Below are 15,046 nucleotides of genomic sequence, written 5' to 3' on the forward strand. Positions count from 1 at the left end.
TAGCCCAGACAAACTGAGTCTGAGTTCATGAATGATGGGATGAGGGCAGGGAGGGAGGGACACAGAGAGTGGAAGGGGAATAGGGTCTGGGCTTGTATGTTTTGCCAAACATTCTTGAGTTATTCTGTTGTTGGTTCTTGGGTAGGAAGCCCTTCATTCATTTATTCCTTTCTTCATCATTCATTCAGCAAACATCCCTTGAATGCCAAGGATACATTAGCTGATAGGTAGACAATGGAGCCGAGGTTCAAATGCATAGGTTCTCAGGCTTGGCTACACAACAAAAATACTTGAGAATTTTGAATATCCTGATGCCCAGGTCACGTTCTGGAACAATTCATCAGAATCTCTTGAGGGAGGGACCCAGGCATCAGCCTTCTTTAAGTATTTCATGTGACTCCAATCTTGCAGAGTCAGGATGGAAGAAGTCTATGAAGTCATCGTGGGGAGGTTGCACTTAGCCTTGTTGAGGAGATCAACAAAGCTTCCCTATGGATGGACGAAGTCACAGTGAGCATCCTAGCCAGCTACACATCTTTAGTAGCCTTCATCAAGCAGGGATTAGGGCTAGCAAGATGGAGAGGACTGACATTTTTCACATGTCATGGGAAAAATCTGATGGGAGGTAATTGAATCATGGAGGTGGGTCTTTCCTGTGCAGTTCTCATGGTAGTGAATAAGTCCCATGATAGCCAATGGCTTTATAAAGGGGAGTTCCCCTGCACAGGCTCTCTTGCCTGCCACTGTGTAAGAAGTCCCTTTGCTCTTCCTTCACTTTCCACCGTGATTGTAAGGCTTCCCCAGCCATGTGGAATTGTGAGTCCATTAAACCTCTTTCCCTTATAAATTATCCAGTCTCAGGTATATCTTTATTAGCAGCATGAGAACAGACTAATACAGCCAAATACCCAAATTCATTAAAAACACCAAACCTCGGCCGGGCATGGTGGCTCACACCTGTAATCCTAACACTTTGGGAGGCCGAGGCACGTGGATTATCAGAGATCAGGAGTTTGAGACCAGCCTGGCCAACATGGTGAAACCCCGTCTGTACAGGGCAGAGGTCTGAGTGCCATCCAGAGAAGGAAGAAGCCTACCTCAACCCCTCAAGTTGTTCAGAGCACAAACTTGAAGTAGCCTAGCCTTATTAACAACATGAAATCTGTTTTGAAACAAGATGCTCCTATGGTCACAGAGATGCCACCATTTCCAGAGGAATGGCCACTGGATGGGAGCAGGGGTGTCTGTCTCTCACCTTGTTCCACTATTTTTACTCTTTTGTCAATATCTTTGTCCATGCTTTTCACAGCATTTTTTGAGCACCTACCCTCAGTCAGGTACCTTGCCAGACACTGGAGACCTAGAAATGAAAAAGACTTGATTCCAGGCCAGGCACGGTGGCTCATGCCTATAATCCCAGCACTTTGGGAGGCCAAGGCAGGTAGATCACTTGAGGTCAGGAGTTCAAGACCAGCCTGGCCAACATGGTGAAACCTCGTCTCTACTACGAATACAAAGATTATCTGAGCATGGTGGCAGGCATCTGTAATCCCAGCTGCTTGGGAGGCTGAGGCAGGAGAATCACTTGAACTCGGGAGGCAGAGGTTGCTGTGTCATTGCACTCCAGCCTGGGTGTCAGAGCAAGACTCCATCTCAGGGAAAAACAAACAAACAAGGCTTTGTTACAACCCCTAGTGAGTTCATGATCTTGGGTAGGATATAAGACCTGGGCATCTGATCTCAGTTTCTTTAACCGTACATTGAGCAAATGATGAAGGAAAATCTCTAAGGTTCTAAAAGGCCCTAATGTCACACGCTTCTGTGACACTCTGATGGGGGTTAAAATGGAGAGATGTCTTTTGCCTCTTAAGCTGACTTTTCTAGGTGGCTGGTGGATCAATAATTTACTTTTTTGGTGTTTTGAGGCTGGTCCAGCTCTCCACTTCTAGAAATCAAAGTAAATCTAAATCACATGCCCACAACCAAAAATTTGGCTCTGATGAGAGACATGCATTCTGCTGAGCCTGGAGTAGATGTGTGGCAAGACCCAGCCCTTTCCCTTTCACTCTTCAGGGATCCCCGTCTCCTGTCTGTCTCATCCCAGAAACAGCACCATGTAAGAACTTCTACCTATTGAGGCATTGCCCTGTGCATTTCTCCTTACAGAGCAGTTTGTTTATCTATGTTGTGGTGTTCCAAGCCCAAAGCCTGATCAGTTTGCTTCTGCCTAGCAGCTCTTAGAGGTGGCCCCTCCTCAGGAAGTTCTCACAGGCCGTTAAGGGTTTCTCAACGCAGAGTAAGAGCCTTCCAAATGTGAGGGAAAAGTTAGTGGAGCTCACGATCTGTTCTGCAGGGCACCAATTCCCTTCTCTTTTATTATACAATTTCCAAAAACCGCAAAAGGAAGGCTATGCTATAGTTAGGAAGGGGGTGGCGGGGGACAACAATGTTAGAATGAAGCAAGGACTGGGTTGAAATCCTAGCTTCTTTACTTATAATTAGGCTGAGCCAATATGAAGTTGATGATATTTTTCCATTTTCCACCCACAAAAGCAGTAATTCCATATGTTTCAACTCAAAATAACGATTAATTTACACTCTCTATGTCTCAGTTTGTTCATCTGTAAAATAGGGGTAAAGTTATATATCTGCCCGGATTAAGAAGCTCAAATGAGATGAGTAGTAATGTGCCCAGAAAGCACCTGAACATATCCTTTTCATATGAAAATCGAATAGTCCACATCTACTACGTGCCAGGCCAGTGGTTCAAAAATGGCAGCCAGCATTATTATAATAGGTTCTTTGACAACATTTTTTGACATCAACCTGGTCATCCCTCCTTGTCCTAAGCTCAGGCTGCTCCGAAGCCCACGTCACATCCACAGTGGAGAAGGATCTGATGTGGCAAAGGACCTGGGTGGTCCAGACACAGGGTCCTTCTGAACTCTTTTCTTCCCCATGTGTGGAGCTGGAGCAAGCCATGCCCTGTAAGACCCTCAGCCCTCCCTCTGCTGCAAAGGCGATGGTCACTCTTACCACAGAGCTGATTTTGAGAATTAAAGGATAACATATATAAAGTACCTGGTACAGAACAGAGTAGGTTCTTTATCAGTGGCCTAAGGTCACTAGGGACATGGGGTAGGGACTCTGATAGAAGCAGAGGAAGGGCTCAGGGAGGACAGGGAGCTGGCGGAGCTGAAAGCCAAGAGAAGCTTCCTTACACACACACAGGGACACCACCCTGGGGAGCGGTTTCTGACTTTCGAGACCCTGAGGGAAGGGTCCCCTCCCACTAGAAACTGTACTGGAAAGTGAGAGAGAAAAAGTGAGCAACGCGATTACCGTACCCACCAGCAACCAGATGCCGGATCCAGGGAAGGCTGGGAGCCTTAATTGGGGATTAGAGGCGGAACTTTATCAACGCACTGCTTTGGTGGCCTCATTAAAAGCTGGAAAATTCTCCATGCAGGTGCAGTGACGTTTTGTGAAGTGACCTGGAGGCTGGCTAAGCCCTAGGGAGCATCCTGCCCTGGGTGGACACTGTGGTAGCCTGCCCCTTCTCCTGCCCAGTGTGACAGGAGTTTGCCCTTCCCATCTTCACCCTCCTGCAGCACCTGCCGAGTGACAGAGAGTGAAGACAGACTCACAAAAAGACTTGGGCCCATTTGGGGCCAGGTGATTGTGCCAGGCAATCCTGGTGTCCCCATATTTCTTGTCTGCCCAGGGGCCACTTGGGTTGAATTTCCATCACAAGTTTAGTAAAACCTCTTTAAAACTCAAAACCTAAAGGTTTATCTAGAAAATGCAAGGGATAATGACCCCTCAAGCTCTATTTCACATGATGCAGGTGGTAAAATCCATCATCTTCTTTGATTCTCATAATGATCCTCAAATGAGGCAGGATAGGAGATATTGTTCAGAGTTTGCAGAGATAGAAATTGAAGCTTGAAGATGGGGAAGTTCCAGGGTTAAGACCTGAGTCCAGGTCTTCTAATGCTCCTATTCTGAAGCCCTCCAAGGAAGGACAACAAGGAAGGACAGGAAGGTTCTTATCTGTTGACTGGAGCTGGAAGGAGTGACCTTTGTCTGGTCCTGTTGACCAGGTGTCCAGTGGCCTTTAGCTCTGGACAGGGCAGCATCTCCTCCCGTCCTCCTGGTCCTGGGAGATTAACCAATCAGCAAATAATCATGGATTGAGACATATTTTGCTGAAAGTATCATGGAATTACAAAGAAGGATGATTTCTGCTCTGACTTACAGAGCTCATGGCCTAAATGGGGAGCCAAGACCAGCAGACATTTATGATGAGTAACGACAGCATCACATTCAGTTTATTTGAGAGTTTGTCCAATGTCAAAGCACGTTATTACTTGTTTGTTATAATCTCCTCTATATCTGTCTGTATATAAAGCATTTGGCTTGATGGGCTCTGGAAAGCATAAATGTGAAGTTTTAGTATCATTATTATTACTTAGATTATTTTTCACTGGACTGCACACTACTTGAGGGTGAAGCTATGTTTTCTTCATCTTTGTGGCCTCTGCACATCATCTTGCATGTTTTGAAGGAAATACAGAATTAATGTTTGCAAATGTTGAATGAATGAAGGTCATTTAAACTTCACAAAAAGTCTGTGGAGTGATTTTTTTCCTGGAAAGACAAGGAATCCGAGACACAAGTAGGGAAAGTGATACATAATTAGTAACAGAGCTCCTGGGACAAGAAGATATCCTATGCCAAGTGTAAAAGGAAGACATGGGAATTCCGCCCTAGGAAGGTCAGGGAAGACTTCATGGAGGAGATGTCACTTTGATAGGCTCTTTCATGAGTGAGTTTCAGAAAGGCACAAAAGAAAGAGGTGTCAATGAGAGGGAACTGCATGAACAAACCCCTGAACAGAGAAGGTTCAGGGACAAAGGGTCCAACAAGGTAGGCAGGGACCAGGTCTGGGAGGGCCTTGAACATCAAGCTGAAGGTTGAGGCTAGGACTGGGGCACCACCCGTATCACTGTCCACCTGAGGACACCAATTCTGGGCCTCTGTCCATCCAATGTGGGGGCCCTGTGTTGATGCTAGTGAGTATCAGATCCAGGAAGCATGGGAGCGCTTTCACCCAGGACAGGACAGGGCTGTGTGCTGGGCAATGTGAGTCATTCGTCATCACCAGGAAAATGTGAGCAATCTGCCCAGGCTCTAATGAGAAAGATTGGAGCCCACAAGCACATGTTTATTACTGAAGGTGCCACATTAATTATGGACTCTGAAAGGGGAGGGAGAAGTCATGGGCTCACACTGGGAAGCAGAGGACTGCCATCCACCTGGAAGAAGTGGCCAGAGTGATGTGCATGCTACTCTGAGCCTAGCCTCCAGGGCTCATGCTCAGTGCCCTGAGAAACATCCACATAGCTCGCATTCATTCATTTGCTCAGCAAATATTCCTTAAACACCACTGGGCATAAGGCACCTGTGTAAAGGCCTGGGCTCGGTGCCCTGGAGGACCTCAGAATCCAGTGACTGTTGGAGACAGATGCACAATCAGATATTTGGGATAAAATCTGCTGGGATACAGTCAAAATGTGGGCACCTCACCTAACCTAGGGGTGACCAGGATGGGTAGGAGTTAGCTAGAGCACCATTGTAAGGCACTTAAGGGGACTGATTCTTTAGCCTGTCAGCAATGCAAGCCACTGAAAGAATGGAGAGGGAAGTCATGTGGTCAGATATGCTCTATTGCACTGCACATCACCCCTGCCTCCTGATGGGGCCTTCTCTCTTCTCTCCTTCTGCCTTGCCTGTCCTGGATTCCATCTCTTCTGGGACAAGGGGCTATGCTATGGGGCTTCTGGAATTGGTTTGTCCACAGCTGGGCATATGTTTGAGGGCAGGATGACCACAGGTGGGATTCATACCACATGGGCTAAGTGCTCATTTTGTTGCCTCCACCCAGCCCCAAAGAGCAACTGAGACTCCCCTTGCCCTAAGGTATAAGGCAGCTACACCAGACCAAGAGCCATCATGAGACCTTAGAATCAGAATGAGGGGGCTGGAGCCTCCTAGAGACCACCTGGTGAGAAAGAGTGCAACAGCCCTGAGCGGGACTCTGAAAGACCCCAGGTCCCTGGCACAGGAGCTGTGTCATCCTGATTCACCTCTCAGGCCTTAGTAAGCTCTCTTCTCTCTACCTGGTCCTCTTCTCCACTCTGCCCTCCCTCCTGCCCTCTCTTCTCATTTCCACTGCCCATCCACCTGGGCAAGGTAATCGTTGCTCTTCCCAAATCCTTGGAAAACAGAACCCTGATCCTAGTGAGAGGGGGGAGCAGGATTAGGGAAGGAAGGAGCCCAGACCAGAATTCAGAAAGCATGTGTCCAAGGTTCAGTTCAGTGCTGAGTGCACAGCCTGGTGGAATTGTGAATGAATAGATGAGCACTGGATCTCAACAGAATCACTTTCTATCTCTGACTTTAGAAGGGTCACTTTACTATCTAGACTCTTCTGAGTCTTCCACATCTGTGAAATACTGAGTACAAAGTATCCTGCATAGAATTGCTGAGATGATCTGTTGTGGTAGCTATGAGTCCAGCATAACACCCAACACTCAGGAAGTATCAGGAGATTCTTAAGAAAATACAACTCTGAGATGTGTAAGTTCTTGTGGAAGGAATGTATCCAAAGTAGGAAATTAAAACTCCTTAAGGGGGAAAGATCCTTTTCACAGCTGTGGACTTTCAGGATGGTCATTTTTGAGACACTTGTTTCCACTGAAATTGAGATTTTAAAAGGCTTAGCGACTTGGCCAAGGTCACACCACTGGTTCTCAACCTTGGTCTTCTTTCATTCCATCATTCAAAGACATTCAGCAAACAATTCATTACATCCTCACCAGATGCCAGGCACACCCAGGATTCTCTCCATTATACCCTACCTGGGTACAGGGCGGAGGCTCCCCAAATGCCTGTCATGAGAGACCATCTTATTCACCCTCCTCATCCTATAGGTGAGGAATAGAGCACTGCCTGGACACATCTACCAATCGCTAGGATTGGAAGTGTAGAAGCAATTCTCAGGGACCTGCCTCTTGATTCCTGGCCTGGGATCCTTCCTTCCCTAATATCTCTCCCTCCTCTTGCTAAGATTAGGGCTCTGTTTCCCAAGGATTTGAGAACAGCAATGCCTAGATGGATGAGTAGTGGCAACAAGAAGAGAGGGAAGGAGGGCAGAGTAGATAAGAGGCCCAGACAGAAGGAAGAGAGCTTGTTAAGGCCATATTGTACCCAAGACAGAAGTGTTCAGCAATGCCCTCCAGGAATATTCCAGGAGGTTCAGATAAGGCTTAAGAAACTCCAGGTATGGAATGGTGGCAAAGCTTCTCCAGAGGGGTCTCCCAAGATCAGCTCCAGGGTCCTCTGTCTGCTCGTGGTATTTGGATGTAGAGTTCCTACTTGCACTCCTGTCCATCCTTGGCTCCTCAGGGACTGTGTGGATAGGTGTAAGGCAGAGAAATGGAAGTGGAGGGGGAGGGAGGGAAGGAGAGACAATTATGCCTCCTGTCCAAATCCCATTCAAACTACTACCTCAGGGCAAACTCGTGTGTGTGTGTGCATGCATGTTCGAGCATGCATGCGTGCATGTGTGTGTGTATGAGTCAGGGTTCTTCAGAAAAACAGAACCAGTAGGATACAAATATATAAAGATTTATTATAAGGAATTGACTCACATGATTATAGAGATTGGCAAATTCAAAATCTGCAGGGTGGGCCAGCAGGCTGGAGACCCAAGAGAGCTGATGTTCCAGTTCAAGTCCAAAAGCTATCTGCCATAGACCAGAAAGGGCTGATACTGTAGATGAAATCTGAAGAGAGCCTGCTGGAGAATTCCATTTTGCTTAGAGAAAGCTGGTCTTTCTGTTCTGTCTAGGACTTCAAATGCTTGGACAAGACCCACCTGCATTGTGAAGGGCAATCTCTTGACTTGAAGTCTACCAACTGATATGCAAATCTTATCCAAAAGCACTGTCACAGAAACACCTAGAATAATGTTTAACAAAATATCTGGCACCCCATGGCCTAGTCAAGTTGACACATTAACCATCACTGTGTGTGGGGGTGGGGTGGGAGGAGTGTGGTGTTTGGTGGAGGAGTTGAAGGCCTAGTGTCTCTTACACTCAAGCCAGGAAAGGTTCCTGCCATGGAATTTAGTCATGAGAAACCAAATCTCATTGAAACGTCCTCTCAGCAAGTCTGAGGAGATTATGCTTAGACCTGAGTGTGAGCATGTACCCATACCAGTGTAGACTGACTATGTCTCCTAGTGGGGGTCCTGTATGTTGGTGTTTTGTGCCATTCTCTGTCCAGGTCTGGGTGTCAGGGGGTGGATGTGGCCAGATAATGGTCACAAGGAGCCCGGGGCTCTCTCAGTCCTGGCCAAGGAATTGACCTTCTGTTCCTCACACCTGCACTGACTGCCACTTCCCCAGGGCTAATGACATGTCACTGTCCAGAAAAGCTCTCAACGTTCAGGGTTCTCTTAGCGAGATCACACAAGCACTAAGTGGAAAGTGCCATGTCAAAATACTCAGTGTCAGGCTGATACATTGACTAGGGGGCCAGCTGCACCACCTAGCCCAAGATGCAAGTGGTATATGTTTATGAAGCCAGAAAATGTCACCCAGAACACAGAGCATATCCTGGTATTCTCAAAACAGGAGCTAGCTCCCAATTATCTAATGAGAAATGCCACTGTTTGTGTCGCTCATCTGGCCTTGCACCTGACACTCTTACCTAAACTGCACCTCTCCTGTTGGAATTTAATCCTATTTCCTTTCTTTAGTGTCTATTATAGAAATGAGGAACAGCCAGCTGCCCTCCACACTCCAAGGCCTCTCTTTTCTCCCTAACTAGCGCTGCTGCTTCTACCACACTCACGTTCCTATCTCTGCACTGTCTTATCTTCCCTGTGGTCTGTTCCCCATTCCTGTGCAGCACCGTGCTGGTTTCATTTCTACAGCTTTGACCTCATTTTCATATATGGCAAAATGAGGTTCCCTTCTTAGTTCTTCTTTCTGAAAATTGTTTTAGCTATTCGTGCCCTTTATTCTGTCATGTGACTTTCGTAATTATTTTGTCGAGTTTCTGAAATACGCTTCTGGGTTTCTGATTAGAACTGCATCAAACGTAAAGATTAATTTGAAAGAAATGGTAGCTTCACAGTGCAGAGTCTTCACATTCATAAATGTGTTACATCTCTCCACTTGTTTGTTTTCATATATAATTTTCTCCAGCAAGGTCTTGTAGTTTTGTGGTTAGGTTTATTGGTTTGGGTTCCCCAAGAAGCAGCCTCTGAGTCAATGGTTCAAGCACAGTTTATTGAGAGGTACAAGAAATGTGGGGAGAGGTGATATGGGGGAGGAAAGCAGACAATAAAGGTTGCATTAATAAACCAGCTTCTCACTGGGTAACTGGAGCTTAATCCTGTAGGAACACTCTGGGAAACAATGCAATATACATGCTGCAGAATTATTTCAGCCAGGGGCAAGGGAGCTGGGATATTTATACCCCAACCTCCATCACTCCTTGGTTAAGGGCTGCCCTTGGGAAGATGTTAACTCCCAGGTACTTATGTCTGGGGCATGCAGGCAAATAAGTTCCCACCTCCCCACCCTGAAGGTGAAGGAGCTGGTGTCACAAAGAAAAGGTGAGGACAACCAAAGTGGTATCAGCACAGGATCCATAGCATCTGCCTTAGGCAGCTTGCAGGAGAGATGATCTTTCTCTAGGAGGAAATCTAAGGCAATGAGTGAGAACGATAGGCAGTGTAACAGAGGTAATAGCTTCCTATATAGTCAAGCTGCTGTCTGAGGTTGTAAAGGCAGCCGTGCTAGCAGTTTTTGAGCAGAAGCTGGTGGACAGGTCAAGGATGTGTAGAAGGGATTCCATCCTTAACAAGTTTGGACAAGAGCAGCGATTCACAGCCTTTTCCTACAGAGATCCTCTTGACAATGCTACTAACCTGAGACAAGTATTATACAAGTATAATTCCCAGCTCTTTAACCCAAGAAGGGTATCAGAATGCAAGTTACAAACTATAACCCTAGATCCACTGTAATTTATGTGGGTTTTTTGATGCAATGAATCATTTGCAACTTTTATTACTTGGTTGTTTGCCCCCAGCTGTGTGCAGCACTCACTCTGACTCCCGACAACACACTAGCTGTCCCAACCACCCAGTGACTGGGAACGTCAGGGCCAGACACTTTCTGAGGGTCTGACCCATGTCACTATTACTGAAGGTGCCACATTAATTATGGACTCACTCTGAAAGGGGAGGGGGAAGTAATGGGCGCACGCTGGGAAGCAGAGGACTGTCATCCATCTGGAAGAAGTGGCCAGAATGAGGTGCATGCTACTCCAACCACCCCCCGATTGGGAACTTCAGGGCCAGATGCTTTCTGAGGGTCTGAGCCGTGTCACTGACTTGAGTAGGTGGACAAGCCAGGGTGCTGTGTATGGGACCTGGCTCCCTGGTCCTCTGAGCTCCTCTTCCTCTCTCAGAAAATTGCTGGGCATGCTGAGCAATTTCATATCCATCCATTTGGAGTAAACATCACAATTAATTACTTGAGCCTGATCAATCCAGGTTTTGAGTACAGCAGGCTCCTAGAGGGGCTCACAGCGGGATAGCACCAGATGGAGCCTCTGAATAGAAAAACTTTTAGAATAAGCTTTCTGAGGGGTGATTTCTCTTTGGGAAGCTGAGACTGAGTGAATGGCCAGGAGAGAAATCAAACAATTTCCTGTAAGGGGCAGAAAAAACAAAGCACTCTTGACCCCAATGGACGTTCCATCAGTTGTCTTCATTCTGTCAATAAACTCCCAGAGCTGCCACCAGCACTCAACGTGTCTCTTTCTGGATCCCTTCAGTAAATGTGAGTGCTTTGGGGGCCATGGAGTAATCAGTCAGAGAAGGCCCTAATGGGTAGAGCCACCCCCACTCACCCCCACCCACTTATGGGCAGAGAGGTAGAGGTGGACCTTAGCTAGTTCTCCTAGACACTCTTCTGTTTCTTGGTCAACTTGAATCTATTGTTGATAAAAAGATTCCCATATCACAACTGATGCCTTTGCAAATACAATATGCCTGGGGGTTGGATCTAGTAGGTAAGGTGTGTCAGAACAGACATTCCCCTGTCTCTCAAGGTTTCGTCAGCCAAACTTCTTCACTCTGAGATTCATTCTGGGGGCAGAGGTGCCATATTTAACTCAGTTCAATAAATATTGAGCCTCTGCTCCATGCACAGAGCTAGCCATTATCCAAGGCACTGGGATGAACCACCCTCAAAGATGTGACAGTTTAAATGGAGAAATAGACAAGTAAAACACAAATGCTATTAGCTCAGTGCATTGTGTGAGTATGGTGATCCCTTTCCTCCCTTCTTCCTTCATTCCCTGCCCCTTCCTTCCTTCCTTCCTTCCTTCCTTCCTTCCTTCCTTCCTTCCTAATATTTCTGTAGTCTATTAGGTACCATAATGTTTCTACTTGCTGAGAATGTAGTGACATGTAAAACAAATTCTTTGCTCATCTGAAGCTTGGATTCTAGTGGGAAAGGAAGGAAATTAACAAACTAACATCAATAAAATAACTTACTGTGAAAGAAAGTAAATCAGTTAGAGGGTAATGGGGCTACTATTTTATATGTGGTGGTCAGAGACAGCTTCTCTGAGCAGATGATTTTTGAGCAGAGACCTAAGTAAAGTGAGGAAAGAAACTACAGGAAAATGCAGAGAGAGTTCTGAGCCTACGGAAGAGTACAGGCAAACAAACCGACACCACAGTTTTCAAAATAATGGGATGAGTAAGAGACACAAGGGAAGCTCGAGGTCAGGCTGTTTCATTTAAAAAGTGCAGAGGGAAGTGGTGAAGGGTTAAGAAGAGCTGCCCTCAGCCAGAGAGAAAGGTCAGGTTACCCACAAAGGGAAGCCCATCAGACTAACAGCGGATCTCTTGGTAGAAATTCTACAAGTCAGAAGAGAGTGGGGGCCAATATTCAACATTCTTAAAGAATTTTCAACCCAGAATTTCATATCCAGCCAAACTAAGCTTCATAAGTGAAGGAGAAATATAATCCTTTACAGACAAGCAAATGCTGAGAGATTTTGTCACCACCAGGCCTGCCCTACAAGAGCTCCTGAAGGAAGCACTAAACATGGAAAGGAACAACCACTAACAGCCACTGCAAGAACATATCAAATTGTAAAGACCACTGATACTAGGAAGAAACTGCATCAACTAACAAGCAAAATAACCAGCTAACGTTATAATGACAGGGTTAAATTCACACACAACAATATTAACCTTAAATGTAAATGGACTAAATGCTCCAATTAAAAGACACAGACTGGCAAATTGGATAAAGACTCAAGACCCATCAGTGTGCTGTATCCAGGAGACCCATCTCACATGCAGAGACACACATAGGCTCAAAATAAAGGGATGGAGGAAGATCTACCAAGCAAATGGAAAACAAAAAAAGGCAAGGGTTGCAATCCTAGTCTCTGATAAAACAGACTTTAAACCAAGAAAGATCAAAAGAGACAAAGAGGGCCATTACATAATGGTAAAGGGATCAATTCAACAAGAAGAGCTAACTATCCTAAATATATATGCACCCAATACAGGAGCACCCAGATTCATAAAACAAGTTCTTAGAGACCTACAAGGAGACTTAGACTCTCACACAATAATAATGGGAGACTTTAACACCTCACTGTCAACATTAGACAGATCAACAAGACAGAAAGTTAACAAGGAATTGAACTCAGCTCTGCACCAAGCAGACCTAATAGATACCTACAGAACTCTCCACCCCAAATCAACAGAACACACATTCTTCTCAGCACCACATTGCACTTATTTCAAAATTTACCACATAGTTGGAAGTAAAGCAATCCTCAGCAAATGTAAAAGAAAAGAAATCATAACAAACTGTCTCTCAGACCATAGTGCAATCAAACAAGAACTCACGATTAAGAAACTCACTCAAAACCACTCAACTACATGGAAACTGAACAACCTGTTCCTGAATGACTACTGGCTACATAACGAAAAGAAGGCAGAAATAAAGATGTTCTTTGAAAACAATGAGAACAAAGACACAACATACCAGAATCTCTGGGACACATTTAAAGCAGTGCATAGAGGGAAATTTATAGCACTAAATGCCCACAAGAGAAAGCAGGAAAGATCTAAAATTGACACCCTAACATCACTATTAAAAGAACTAGAGAAGCAAGAGCAAACACATTCAAAAGCTAGCAGAAGGCAAGAAATAACTAAGATCAGAGCAGAACTGAAGGAGATAGAGACACAAAAAAACCATCAAAAAATCAATGAATCCAGGAGCTGGTTTTTTGAAAAGATCAACAAAATTGATAGACTGCTAGCAAGACTAATAAAGAAGAAAAGAGAGAAGAATCAAATAGATGCAATAAAAAGTGATAAAGGAGATATCACCACTGACCGCACAGAAACACAAACTACCATCAGAGAATACTATAAACACCTCTATGCAAACAAACTAGAAAATCTAGAAGAAATGGATAAATTCCTGGACACATACATCCTCCCAAGACTAAACAAGGAAGAAGTTGAATCCCTGAATAGACCAATAACAGGCTCTGAAATTGAGACAATAATTAATAGCCTACCAGCCAAAAAAGTCCAGGACCAGATGGATTCACAGCCGAATTCTACCAGAGGTACAAGGAGGAGCTGGTACCATTCCTTCTGAAACTATTCCAATCAATAGAAAAAGAAGGAATCCTCCCTCACTCATTTTATGAGGCCAGCTTCACCCTGATACCGAAGTCCAGCAGAGACACAACAAAAAAAGATAAGTTTAGACCAATATCCCTGATGAACATCGATGCAAGAATGCTCAATAAAATACTGGCAAACCGAATCCAGCAGCACATCAAAAAGCTTATCCACCATGATCAAGTGGGCTTCATCCTTGGGATGCAAGGCTGGTTCAACATACACAAATCAATAAACATAATCCAGCATATTAACAGAACCAAAGACAAAAACCACATGATTATCTCAATAGATGCAGAAAAGGCCTTGACAAAATTCAACAACCCTTCATGCTAAAAAAATACTCAATTAACTAGGTATTGATGGGACATATCTCAAAATAATAAGAGCTATTTATGACAAACCCACAGCCAAATCATACTGAATGGACAAAAACTGGAAGCATTCCCTTTGAAAACTGGCACAAGACAGGGATGCCCTCTCTCCCCACTCCTATTCAACATAGTGTTGGAAGTTCTGACCAGGGCAATCAGGCAGGAGAAAGAAATAAAGGGTATTCAGTTAGGAAAAGAGGAAGTCAAGTTGTCCCTGTTTGCAGATGACATGATTGTATATTTAGAAAACCCCATTATCTCAGCCCAAAATCTCCTTAAGCTGATAAGCAACTTCAGCAAAGTCTCAGGATACAAAATCAATGTGCAAAAATCACAAGCATTCTTATACACCAATAACAGAAAAACAGAGAGCCAAATCATGAGTGAGCTCCCATTCACAATTGCTTCAAAGAGAATAAAATACCTGGGAATCCAACTTACAAGGGATATGAAGGGCCTCTTCAAGGAGAACTACAGACCACTGCTCAACGAAATAAAAGAGGACACAAACAAATGGAAAAGCATTCCATGCTCACAGATAGGAAGAATAAATATCGTGAAAATGGCCATACTGCCCAATGTAATTTAGAGATTCAATGCCATCCCCATCAAGCTACCAATGACTTTCTTCACAGAATTGGAAAAAACTACTTTAAAGTTCATATGGAACCAAAAAAAGAGCCTGCATTGCCAAGACAATCCTAAGCCAAAAGAGCAAAGCTGGAGGCATCACGCTACCTGACTTCAAACTATACTACAAGGTTACAGTAACCAAAACAGCAAGGTACTGCTACCAAAACAGAGATATAGACCAATGGAACATAACAGAGCCCTCAGAAAAAATGCCACCCATCTACAATCA

This window comes from Trachypithecus francoisi, unplaced genomic scaffold, assembly GCF_009764315.1.
Source record: "Trachypithecus francoisi isolate TF-2019V2 unplaced genomic scaffold, Tfra_2.0 Lachesis_group8, whole genome shotgun sequence".
NCBI lineage: Eukaryota > Metazoa > Chordata > Mammalia > Primates > Cercopithecidae > Trachypithecus > Trachypithecus francoisi.